The sequence below is a fragment of the Melozone crissalis genome, unplaced genomic scaffold, assembly GCF_028551555.1.
Source record: "Melozone crissalis strain CALT ecotype California unplaced genomic scaffold, PUWL_Pcris_2 ptg000034l_1, whole genome shotgun sequence".
NCBI classification, from domain to species: domain Eukaryota; kingdom Metazoa; phylum Chordata; class Aves; order Passeriformes; family Passerellidae; genus Melozone; species Melozone crissalis.
The window spans coordinates 2,601,086-2,613,104 of NW_026535812.1; the positions used below are offsets into that span (position 1 = coordinate 2,601,086).

The 12,019-nt window shown below is 42.1% G+C and overlaps 1 protein-coding gene across 1 annotated transcript in view; it reads right to left on the reverse strand.

The window, feature by feature from the left end:
• LOC128940944 (glypican-5-like) overlaps window positions 1-12,019 on the reverse strand; it is a 372,567-nt gene that overhangs the window by 330,726 nt on the left and 29,822 nt on the right. The window lies entirely within an intron of this gene.

A 12,019-nucleotide genomic window follows, 5' to 3' on the forward strand; every position in this document is an offset into this window, starting at 1 on the left:
GTTCTCTGCAGGACTAATCTCCATAAATTGTATTATTAAATCCAAATAAAAAAGAGAAGTGCCTGCCTCTCTATGCATATGTATATATTACTTTACATTTTCTATATCTCATATGTTCTTTTGGCACTTCCTGACTTTCTCCTGTCCCCCAGCAGGACCCAATGAATGATCCTTCTCTCAGGAATCCATTTTTGCAGGTTGCCAGGAGGAGGATTTCAGTAATGAGTTCAAGCTGGCTCATACCCATTGCAGTTCACTCATTTGCCACATATTCCATGGCACATCCCAATAAAGTAATCTTCACTGGGGAAACAGAACCCTTCCCTTTTCTTTGGCATCATAATTGAAAAGCTTCAGTTTCATTCTGTCCTTGGAGCCAGGGCCCAAGCTCAATTAAATCAGTGCAAAGATTATCAGGGTTTTTAACTCCTTCTGGACCACAGCCAAGGTGAATGCTACATTCTGTTTTGTAAAGACTACATACATTTAAATCAGAGAAGACTTTCTCATTCCTGTGTTTGCAGGTAAAAAACAATATTCAACGTGGTGAGAGCTGCTTCATCACTCACTGGTGCTATATCCTCCTAATATCTGCCAGCTCTGCTCAGTAGCTTCATGCTCAGGGACAGAACCTGCATGCCTGAGAGCTCTCACCTTCATGAGAATTATAAATATCAGCCACTGCCACATCAATCCTGACAGTGACTCCAGGACAGCAGTGGCTGCAGCAGGAACTTCTCAAGGAAACACTTCTGAATCACTGAAATTCCCTTTACTCCCAGTGCACAGATGCACTCTTCCATTATCCCCAAGGGTACTGAAATTAGTTACATACATGAAGACTGACATATCCATAACTAATCCCAAACAATCAACAGAAGAGCAGTCTGGGTTAAAAGGATTCTCCCTTCTGGAGATGGTCTGCTGTTTCTTTAATTTCATGTTCATTTGTTAGTGTCCCCAAACATTAACTTTTTTGGCAATAAATTTGGTGGCTTTCACATTTTCTGACCATTTTTTCCCAGCTGACTATACTTGAAGAAGTTAGTATCTCTGGAGTGTTAAGTTTAAAGCATTAAAAAAAATAAAACTATTCCTTAAATTTAGATATTTATATTTGTACCTTTAGACCTACTCCCCATTCTGTGAGCCATTATTTTATCTGCAGTGTTCCAGCATTTTATACCTCATGTTTACAACTACCATGTGCTCCTTTTCTGCCAAATTTAGTGAAGAAGGAAGGATGCAATATGCTACAGGAGGAGTCCTGCCAAACCCCAACAGCTTCTTTTCACCCCATTCACTCTGAAAATAAGTGCCTCAGATTTTGCAGTCTGTAAGAGCATTTCAGAGACCCACACATCTCTGTGCTTTTAAAATATAAAAATTTCTCATATTTAATGTTAATTGCACACCTATATGACTGGCATCTAGATAATTTCCTGCTGAGTGAGATGCAGAAACAGCCCTGAGTTTTGACTTCTAGTCCACAGGAAAACATAAAAATCAGCTCTTTGCCACATGTCAGAAGTTCTCCTTAGAGCAATCTGCACAGGTAGGAACAGAAGGAAGGTATTCCAGAGAGATTGGGCCATGTTTTCTGTTAGGGCTTTCACACAACCACCTGGCCCAAAACTGCTGAGAGAGAAAAGGAGGATATCACACATGAGGAAGTGATTAAATGCATGTAGAAAAGACATTCTAGCTTGGATAACTGCTTTCTGTCTGCTGGTCAGCTGTTATTTCTCAGAATGCTATTTATCCACCCAAAATTCCTGCCTAGCCAGCTGTATGAGCACTGCTCTTGGGTGGAACAGGACCCTGCAGCTGGGCTGGGACGAGCTAAGCCTGGTCATGGAGAGAAGGAATGAGGAAAGGTTCCCAGAGCAGTGAGCTCTGCACAAGGTGCCATGGGGCACAGGGCTTCAAATATTCCAGCAACCCTTGGTCATGCATGAAAAATGCAGATACTACCAAGAAGCCTTCTCAGAACACAGCTAAAAGGGACAAAAAGAGATCTACAAGTTCCATGTTTCCACATGTGCATCTCTAAAATCCTGGTAGCAGAGACACACAATGGATTGTTATGAAAAGCATCTACTCCTGTCCACAGCCTTCTGTTTACAATAAATGCTATGAAATCCTACAAAAGCAATAACAGAAATGGTAAAATAATTATTATATCCCCGACAGACACACCTCTTTCCCACAGCAATCTAAAAGAGGCTGAAGGAAGCTCTCACAAGCATTTGAGAGAACAAATCAGAAAAAAAGTTACACAGCTGCAAAACAGTCATGGCAAAAAGAGTAAGAACTATTAAAGATCTTCTTTCTGTTATGAATCCATGAAGGTTTGCATCAATACTTACCTTCCAAATGTAAAACATCTAATTTTAGGATGGTACAAAGACACAAGTCTCAATACAGCAAAATGAAGAGAGCCAATCTCAAGCCTTTCTCTTTCCACCGAAAAGATTCAGAGCAGATGAAGTTATTTTCAGCAGGAAAAAACTGTTGGATCCTCTCACATCAGAGAAAAAACACCCTTAAATTGTTATGAACAGGCCTGTAGGACTGAGGGAAGGATCTGGGAGTATGCATGGAAGAGAGGACCCATGAATTCCTTAATTCCATGTCCTATTCTTACATTGCTTTCACTCAGATTCACTCCAAAGCCCAGAGCTCCTCCACACCATGCCTGAAGAACAGGGGGAGAGTGGAGTGGTTTTGGTTCGTTAATTTTAGATTTTAATTTTGAGATTTTTTTAATGAATGTGTTGATGAGCATAGTGGGCTTTAGTGCTGGTTAACTATTAATGTATTTATTTCATTTATTGTTGTGAGATAGGATTAGGAGAAAGGTAAAGTAGGTTTAAAATTTTAAAGGGTATAAAAAGTAGTAAGAATTAAATTAAATATTTTAGATTCCTTTTTTCTTTTTCTTTTTTTTTTTTTACTGATAATGTAAAGAAATAAAACTTCAAATATTAAGTTTCAATTTCAATGAGAAGCCTCAAAGCCTCTAGGAAGCAGCATCAATCCTTTTCCCACTGAAATGGATAGGAAATAATGCAGCACATTTTATTTATAACACAAATTTTCCTAATCCCCAAATCTGAATGTAGAGAAAATGTCTTGAGCTTTTTGTCAGGCTGGTGACAATTAAGAGATTCAGTACTTTATTAAGTCTCAGGAAAACAGCAAACAAAAGGCACAATCCAATAGCAGCTTCCAGAATATTTACACTCCATCTGCAAGGTCTGAAGTGGAGAAATGCAATCCAAACAGATGTCCATGAAAAAGGCACAGGACCAAGAATCCACTTAATTACTTCAATTGACTTCAAATCTGATATGCTGCACATGTCATTTCACTGATATTTCTGAGGACAGATGGAAAGCCATGTCCATTAAAAATCATATGGAAAAGTCACTTTTAGTGAGAATTGTGTTGACATACCATGGATTTGAGCAGACACCTCTACATGGTTATAGCACAGCAGCTACTTGGATAACTGGTATTTCCTTAGAAATGCCACTCTCCCCACACTAGTGTACACAGGGCTGCTCCAAAGCACCTCTAACACCCTTGCCATGGGGCAATCACCAAAAAAAAAATCACGAAAAAAAAGGACATAATCACAAGAGAAACACACCAGCAGGGTTTGTTTCCTTACCTCCAAAGTCTGCTAAAATTCTAAAAACTTTTGAACATGTTTTGTCTGAAGTAATTTAAAATCAAGTACATCTCTTTTTAAACTGAAGTCTCCTCCAAGCCTGCCAACTCCAAAGCTCTCAGCTGGTGGGTGACCAGGAAAGCCAGGACACTGCAGAGTGTCGAGGAAATTGTGAGCTAAGGTCCAACACGAATTCTGAAATCTGATCTAAAAACCCCAGCATAGCTCAGAACACTCTCTCTTACACTGAAAAGCACAACCCTGTGGGTTTTGCACACCCTGCATCTGTCTGTGCTCCTGCCTCTTGTGGATCTACCCACAGGGACTTAGGGCTCTATGTGCAGCCCTAACCTATCAATAAAATACCCCACAACAGCAACGAGTCACTTTATGCCAGTAACTGTGTGAAAAGAAAACTTTATTCTCTTTTTTCACAACTAGACACACCTAACAGTTTAGATCAGTAATGCATTGTATTACTCAACATTACTAAAAGGCACACATTCAAATTACTCTAAAAGCAGAAATAGATTCATCAATTCGGCTAAAAATCCCAAAATAATCTAAGTCATTCTACCTTTGCCTTCTAAACCAAGGCCAAAAAAACCTCAGTGGCAGTGTACATGTAAACCTAAAAAAAAAAATTAATTTTTTGAGCACAATATTCATCCACTGAGTCTGCAGCTGGTACACTACAAACTGAAATGCCACCATCACTGGGGCACAGAGCTGAGACTGGAATCCATTTCTATCTCCTGTGCCCCCCTGAACACACTTGCTTTGTGATTCTGATTTCTTAAGCTTGCAGTCCCAGTAATTTCCTTTTTAAGTCTGAAAATGCAATGGTGAAAATTAAGAATTTCCATCCTTTTGCACCCAGTTATCTATAAGGGTTTTACTCATATTTTTGTTGAACTGCCCAGCATTTACAATATTGCAGTATCAATACTCTTGGCTCAAAAAACATCTACAATTTTGGATCCAGAAATGGCCTAAGAAAATGCCTCTCCTGTTTTCAAATTCACAAGAAAAGGGCTAATAAAACAACAAAAGGAATTTTTAACAACTGCTCATCTTTGGGAGAGAAGGATGTGTAATAAAAAGCTGAATTATCATTGAAATACCCCAAAACTGACAGTCAGTGGTCTTTCAGTCCAAAAACCACTTTGGAATAAAAGTAAAAAACAAAAAATAAATCCTTTGTGCAGGATGTTCATACACTTCCACTCCTATTCAGAAATTTGTCAGGACACATTCTTTTCTCAGGTCCTCACCCACTTATTTTTCAAAATGTCAGCCTAACTTTGGCAAGCAAGAATCTGAGCCTCGATTGCAGGGGGAACAATTGGATGTCAGAAGTTTCCTGAAGCACTCCCAGAGCCAGCAGCAGAGCCCTGGGCTGAGGGACTGGGTGAAACCAAACTGGGCAGTCACGATGGGAATTTCCTGATGGAAACTCCCATGAGAACAAAAGGGAAACAAAGGGAGAAAACCACCCACCTTCTAGAGCACAGGAAGGAGACAACAGAAATTTCACAACAAGGTTGTGAACTAGGTGTGCAACTCCAGAAGAAAGGACACTAGAGGAGATACCAGGTAACCAAGCCCTCAGATTCATTTGCTCACTTTGCTTTTGCAGGCTTTTTGGGATTTTCTTTTTAATGAATGAACACTTTGTTTCCAGCCATCTTTGTGGTTTCTATCTCATCTAACATCTCATTAGTTTGCTGGTCTACAGTTCCACCACGTTTTTGTACTCTGAAAATACAATCAACAGCCTGACAAGGCACTGGAGAGAACAAAGAGGAAGAAAAAGACAAATACAAACACCAACAGGTGAAATATGGACAGGAATGGGAGATAACCAAATACATGATCACATGATAGATATGTGTGTGTATGTTCATTAGATTTCTTGTTGTAGCACCAAGATGCCCTACCCACACTGCCTGAAAAGCAGCTATAAATAGAGGATGAAGAGACTGTCCCTGCCCCAAATTGCTGACATTCCAGGCATCAAATGGCAGCTACAGGCAGACAAGCTCAGGAAGAAAGTTTACACGATGATTATCAAGGCTAAATGGATGATATCTTATCTGGATGATTTGCTGTTTCCTTTTAAATGTATTTAATGTCTATTTCTCTCATCACTTTGCATGGAATCATCCTGTCCTTTCAAAGCCTCCTTTCAAAGAGTTCCATAAAATCTGTGTTTAATAAATTGAATGTTACAAAGATATCTAAACAATACAGCACTTCTGCTTAGCAGTCAAAGCACTGCAATCCCAGTAACCAGCCAAAAACTTCAACACTGATAAGTGTATAATGATTTCCAGTGTCAGCTTCTGGCAATATTCTCCAGTTATCCACAAGCTCAGCTCTGCAGGTGCACTCCTCAGGAAGAACTGCAGCATTTCACAAAGCAAAGTTGCACTCAGGAACTGTTGTAGCAGTGAGCTGCTCACAGTGCTGGGCACTGCCAAGGGTGACTGCTCATTGCCACTGGGATGTTGGGGAAGATGAAACAGGAAAGCCTTATCAATATGATTGCCTAGCAAAAGATTTTGAGAATATAGAAACTTTAAGTGAGATTGAAATGAAAGCAAGCTTTGAGATCCTAGCAAAAGATTTTGAGAATATAGAAACTTTAAGTGAGATTGAAATGAAAGCAAGCTTTGAGATCCCTTAGTTACTGTACAATGGGAAAACAATGGTGTGGCCAGCTGAAGGTAATCCCCTTTTGATGGAACAACACCCTCTGCTTGCAGACAGGCCCAAGGGTCAGAGCAGACCCTGCCAGCTTGGCAGAAGGGGCCCAAAGAGGAGTTTTTAGGGTTTAAAATGTAACACAGTATGGTAATGTGGTAATTCGTATAGGCTGTATGTAAATGGTATAGGATTTGTATATTGTACTAGATTGGTTAGTGAGAATCAGAGTATTCAACACAAAAGATGATTTATTGTATTGGAATAGGGACTTCACTCTCTTACCCCTTTTACTCTCTTATGCTTTTGCTCTCTTACCCTCTCATCCTCTCTCCCCCTCTCTTCTCTCAGGCCTGCTCTGAGCTGTGGCTGCAGCTCCCAGCAGGGCCCTGCACCCAGGCCCTTTGCAATGAACCCCAAATCTCAGCAGGGCCCTGCACCCAGGCCCTTTGCAATAAACCCCAAATCCCAGCAGGGCCCTGCACCCAGGCCCTTTGCAATAAACCCCAAATGCCAGCAGGGCCCTGCACCCAGGCCCTTTGCAATAAACCCCAAATCCCAGCAGGGCCCTGCACCCAGGCCCTTTGCAATGAACCCCAAATCTCAGCAGGGCCCTGCACCCAGGCCCTTTGCAATAAACCCCAAATCCCAGCAGGGCCCTGCACCCAGGCCCTTTGCAATAAACCCCAAATCCCAGCAGGGCCCTGCACCCAGGCCCTTTGCAATAAACCCCAAATCCCAGCAGGGCCCTGCACCCAGGCCCTTTGCAATAAACCCCAAATGCCAGCAGGGCCCTGCACCCAGGCCCTTTGCAATAAACCCCAAATGCCAGCAGGGCCCTGCACCCAGGCCCTTTGCAATAAACCCAAATCCCAGCAGGGCCCTGCACCCAGGCCCTTTGCAATAAACCCCAAATCCCAGCAGGGCCCTGCACCCAGGCCCTTTGCAAAAAACCTCAAGTTCCTGACCTGGCTGCAGAGATCTCTGGGCTCCATCCGTCCTGACCATGCAACCCCTGTCGCTCCTACACTGGATAAAAGGTGATTTCAGTCTAATAGGTAAGACTTAATGGAGGGTTTTCCTATGTTTAAGGAGAAATCCACTATTAACAATACAGTCACCAGCTGTAGTTACCCTATACTTATGTGGAAGTGATCATTACTGAATTTGGTTTGCAGGACAGTGATTTCCATTCTACAGCTAGAATTAAGCATCCTTCCTCGGTTTTCATTTATTTTTCCACTTGATTTGAAAGCATAAAGTCATCAGGATTTTTTTATATCCTCCATTATTCCTCTGATTTTTCCTGTTTTCTTTTAGAGACTTGTGATTTTTTTCCTAACAAGCTGCCCAAATGACAAGCAGCAGCCAAGGGATACATTAATGCAATTAGAATCACACAGAAATTACCAAGACCAACAGGTATTTACATTGCAGAGGAGTCAGAGATGCTGATTAAACACCAGAATCACAGGTGGATGAATCCTGGCAGTGAAGGCACAGAGAATCTTTACAGCTCATACATCTCTAACATGAAAGGGAGCACAGGAAAAGCCAAAACTGTTCCCATTTGAATTTTTATACTGGGAGAAAAGGCTGGAATTACTGGCCAGTGACAGTACCTGACATTTAGATCCCAGGTGAGCCGCAGCATGGGTGACAGTGGAAAATACAGGATGAACGGTGTGCTTTAGATGCAGGAGGGGAGCACTATCAAGGAAACATAGCATGGGATCAGTAGTTTGATTAGGGAAATTATTTTTTCTGTACAATTTAAATAACCTTGAAAAAACAGTGAAAGCCATACAAAACCATCAGATACTTGTTTTTTGTAATGTACCCTACAGCAAATCAAACAGTATGGGAGGAATCTGGAAGCACAGAGTCTTAAAGGGCATAAGAGGCTGGAATTAACTTCTGCACAAGCTCATTTTATGTTTAATAGGCACTACAGGAAAATTTTAAAGGTAAATTTTATTTAAAGCTTTTATTTGGAGCTTTTGCCTATTTAATTTTTAACCTGTACACAGAAATAAAGTAAATTTCTCGAACTATTCATGGATAGTAGATCCCAGTGATTTCAATTTCTATGAAAAATAGAACAATATTGTATTGTTGACACCAAGTAAGAAACATATTTATTCTTTCAATAATGTACAGCATGAAAGCATCAATCTGAATCTAGAATCCTGACAAAAATGTACACACAACTTCTGAAAAGGTATTACTCCAAAGCACCACAGGTAGTCTTTTAGCCAAAAAGAAAATACCACCTCACACCATTCAGAAAATTTAGAGACAGAACACATAAGCTGCACAGAGAGTTCAATAATCTCCATTCACAATGTAATGTTAATATTTACTCACAGTCCCTGGCCCCCACCAAGATTTTCTTTTAATTTTGCAGGTTCAGAAGATAAAAGGTGAGAGCATTAGGGAACAGCACATTGCAAACCTTTAATTTTGCTGAGAGAAGGACAATTACAGGAAAGAATTTAACACCCCCTTCCACCACTCCACATGCAAAGACTGAAATCTTAGCAAAGCCCTGGGCTTTCAAGATAAAATCTTATAGGCAAAAGAAGAATAGAAGATAAAATCTTATAGACAATAATAGATTTGTAATGGTAAAATTTCAGGATCCATGGACACCATGGAACAAGTAAGCCGTGTGTTTAGAGCAGGAGACCTGAAGCACAATTAAACAGCATCAGCACACAGTCAACATTGCCAATTCTGCTGTGGCAACCAAGAGATAACCTGGGAAGAAGGGAATTAAGGGACACTGAGCTCAACAATGGATAATCGGTACATCTTGGCCTTGACTTGGCAAGCTCTGGAATTATCAATTTCCAGGGAAAGAGGGAAGCATGTCCATATTTCTGATAGATTTCCCTGCTCATTTACTGCCCATGCCATCATTTAGGGCAAAGCAGCCCAACCATGCCAAGATCAAGGACAAAAGGAGCATCTCTCACTCCTGCAGCAAACACCTCAGGAGACTACAGCAAGACAAAATTCCTTCCTCTCCAAGGTCTCTAGAAAATACTTTTTTAGAGATACCCTATGGTATATGATGTTCCACCTCAGGAAACACATCTTCCCCTCTCTGCTCCTCCCTCTGCCTGTCTGCAGCACCAAAACACCAACACTGAGGTATTCCACAAGTGCCTGAGGTCGGTCAGGAGTACCCAGTGCAGTGCTGTGTCTGCATCTCAACAAGAACCAGCAGCAGCTGAGCTGAGCCTGGCTTGGTCACTGGGATGAACTCAGGGTTTTGCACCCCCAAAAGCAGCCAGCAGTGCTCCACAGCAGGCAGCTCACAGCTGGGAAAGGATTTTCCAGCCTTGCATGCATGCACAACTCTCACTGCTACTGGAGGACACAGATCCACTGGGGCCCTGGAACAGGAATGCTCTTCCTCTGGTGGAAATCATTTTTGCCTAGAGCAAAACCAAACTCTGCATCCTGGCCTGCTTGAGTCCTGGATGCTGAGAATTTTAGACTTTTTGTGCTGACAGACTCTGACTCCCAGGAGAACACTGCATTTGACCTGAGGCCATGGAGAAGCTTCCAAAATGGAATGGCAGAACTGGGAGTCTGAATAGAAGTGTGTGATATCACAAGGTGGAAAACTTAAAGTTTGAGGTTTTAGAATATAGTAATATATATGGTGCAAGATGGAGGTTTTAGGGCAGAGACTGGTCCTTCTTCTTCACCTTCTTCTGGATGGTATTTTGTCACTGGACATTTTGTGCCTTGTTAATGAAAGACTGCAGAACTCCCTACTGTGAGACTCTAACTTCCAGCTCAAATGTCAGCAGAGCACAACACACGTGGGAAGGGGTGGGGAACAACTTGGCTGAGTGAATAACCAAGCAGTGCAGGATTACAAAAACCTACTTAGGAAACAACATTTCTGCATTTCTGTAATCCAGCAGTAAATAACAGGAACCAGAAGCACTGCTGGTGAGCTCTGGCAGGTTTCTGCTGGTGATGGTTGGCCTTTTTCTGAACAGCTCATCGATTCTGGACTGCATCCATGTCAGCATTGTGGCTACACTTGATGCAGTAATTTACTTCAAACCAGAGTGCACTTCTACAGCCAAGTCTTTGTTTTGTAAATGTCATTGCACTTCAACACCACTAACCAGACACCCCTATTTCAAGCTGATATTCCTAAATTCAGTAAAAATGAGCAGCAGGATCACTGCAACAGAGCCAAATGAAAACAGAAAATGCTTTTGACTCCACACAGCCCTGAGTGCTCTGTAGTGTATTATTCCTTTCTGGGAGAGTTTGGATGAGTTGATTAATGGGCCCACTGCTGTTATCCATCCCAAGATGCCCTGAAACCATCCAGTCATCCCCATTCCCCATGGAGGCTTTCAGAGGAAAATCTTTGCGCTTTAGGACTTTGTGGATAAACAAGGCATTAGCTTTCAGGCATTTTACTGACAACCAGAAGTCCTGGACTGCCACAACAAGCTTCCCTTTCTGTCATTCATGTCCTTCCCAAGCTTCCTGCCTGGATCAGATGGCAACAGGGCAGACCAATGTGCATGCACTGCAAGGTCAAGGCACCTGCAGCTATCAGAAACTGCAGCAAGGTGCTTTCCCAACCAGCACCTTCCCATTCTGTAGAAGGTGAGCACAGCTTTGCCAAACCCTGTGGGTTAGGAGTGAGAAGAACAGAGCTCCAAAGCTCACCCTCCCTCCTGTAGCTGGGAGAACACTGGAACTGGTCCCAGCACCTGACCCTCAAGGTCAGATAAATGTTATTTCAGAAAAGCAAGACAAATTAGTGCTTTATGACCAACAAGCTTTGTTCATGGAAGCTTTCTCTTCAGAGATTAAGTGAACAATATTGCCTACAAGTGCAGAGAACAGTAATTCTTTTAAACTGTTGAGCTCAAAGTTTTTCACTCTATCTCTGACAGCTGCTAATTTGGTGACTGAAAAGTGATGTAGGTTTAAAAGTATCTTGTTCTGCCTCTGTGCAGAGACCATCAGCAGAACAAATAAATTATCAGTGTTTGGATTCTCATTACCTCAAATTAGCCTCAGCACAGGATGACAGGAGCAGAGCCAAGCTGTCTGTGGGTCCTTATGTGGCACCTGTTAGCACTCCATAAAGGACACAGAAAGGGAGGCCAGGTTCTCTCTGCTGTCTGAGCACAACAAAGCTTTCCTGACAGACTGTCCATACCTCTTCTGACAGCAACTTTCAGCCTGCACACCCACACTGCCCCTAATCCATTAACAATGAAGCACTTGCCACACCTGGCAGTGACCCCAAGGGGTGCAGGGGCTGCATGAGGAAATTGGGGCAGGGATGGATGACTCTGCCAAATAACAGGTACCATCCCCACAAAGACATCCATCTAAACCAATGCATTTCTTTACAGGCAAGCCTAAAATAACTGTGAAAAGGAAACAGTAAGTTCAGAAAAGAATTTTCTGGTTATCACAGGGAAATGAGATACAAAATGAAAGTGTCCTATTTCATCATTCATTTAAATAGTTCTGCTGGGCATTTCAGGTGCAGCCACAGGAGCACAGACAGGCAGGCACATTTCTGGGTGGGACAAAGTGACCTGCTCCAAAATGCACCCACAACAAAGCCAGCTGTGCAGA